This window comes from Cyprinodon variegatus, unplaced genomic scaffold (genome assembly GCF_000732505.1).
Source record: "Cyprinodon variegatus isolate N-32 unplaced genomic scaffold, C_variegatus-1.0 Scaffold234, whole genome shotgun sequence".
NCBI lineage: Eukaryota > Metazoa > Chordata > Actinopteri > Cyprinodontiformes > Cyprinodontidae > Cyprinodon > Cyprinodon variegatus.
In genome coordinates this window covers 269,170-270,574 of record NW_015150687.1, presented here as the reverse complement: position 1 = coordinate 270,574, position 1,405 = coordinate 269,170, and positions in this window count along the sequence as shown.

The window sequence follows — 1,405 nt, the reverse complement described above, 5'->3', positions numbered from 1 at the left end:
GTATCTATGTACTTCTGTACCATTCTTTATTTGGTCTATTGCATAAAATCCTGTTAAATTACTTGTATCTTTAACAAGACTAACTGTGAAAAGTTGAAGGTGTGCAAATACCTTTGCAAGGTACTGTATTTTAATTGGTGTTTTCTTGAATGAGGAGAGATTCTTTATTATCTTTAAGAAAGCTTACAAGTTTTCCAAATATGTTGATTATATCCAGATTTTATAACTTAGGATTTATGAAAATCAGTCAGATTGTTAAAGGATTATAAGAGGAATGCTGGTGAAGAAGATTAATTTACTTCACCTGGGATTATCTCCTTGATTGTTATCAATCATGCATGTGTTATGTTACATTGAAATGGCCTGGAAAGCATTAAACAGCTTCTCTGACCATTTAAATTGATTTCACAGGTTCAGTAACAGGTACTGGAGCCAAATTCTTCACTAATAATAGAGTTTTCTTCGCCCCGTATTCACTAAGGGAGCTTAAACCAAATGTACCCTCTTTCCACTCTTCATATCAGCTTAGGCCAATCTTGGAAAATAACCTGTTATAACTTTGCTGACTGTCAATCAGTAGTGGAGCATTTGAGTAAGCTTGAATTGTGCCAAACTAATAATGGCTATGCATGCTGCCAGGTTGTCTTCCAAATGTTCAGTTTTTATGACAGTCAATTCTCAACCATCTTCACCAAGGGCTCTTTTTGATTTCTTCCTGAATTTTGAAATTGATCACAAGCTTACAACAACCTGTTTATTAGTCAAAATTAAAGGGGTCCATGTTTTGCAAAGGAAAATATAATTGGTTCATAGGAAATATTTTGACCAAATGAGTTGGAAACTGGATAAGAAAAGTTTCTCCAGCCAACAATAACACATCTCCTTACAACATCTGACTACCATATTTTGCTCTTTTGAGTTTACTTTAGCAGGTTTCTCCTTACATTTTTTTTTTGCCTTCTGTCATCAAGTTTAAAGCTTAGAATACATTTATATACCTTTATTTAACCTATTGTAAACATTTCTAAAAAGTCTCCAAATGACTCAAACACAACACCATGGTGCTTTCCTTATTCCATGAGCCTCGTGTTAAATTTTGACTTTCCACTTTTGGAGTAAATATTTATAAACATAACTTTAAACCTCAATGCATCTCTGAAAAACTTAAATTCAGAGTTATAATAGAGAAATAGTATTTCTAAAATGTTTACCTATAAGGACAGCTGCAAAACGATCAGGCCCCTAAGGTTTTGAGTGACTGTGTAGTTCCTCTCAGAGCTGTGGGCTCAGTCACAAGAGCAGCTCACAGTGGAAACTGTCAAGTACCCAGATGCAAAACCTCTTTCGGTCAATCAGCTTTCACTGTACAAGGCACCAAAACATGGAATACATTACCTGCAGAACT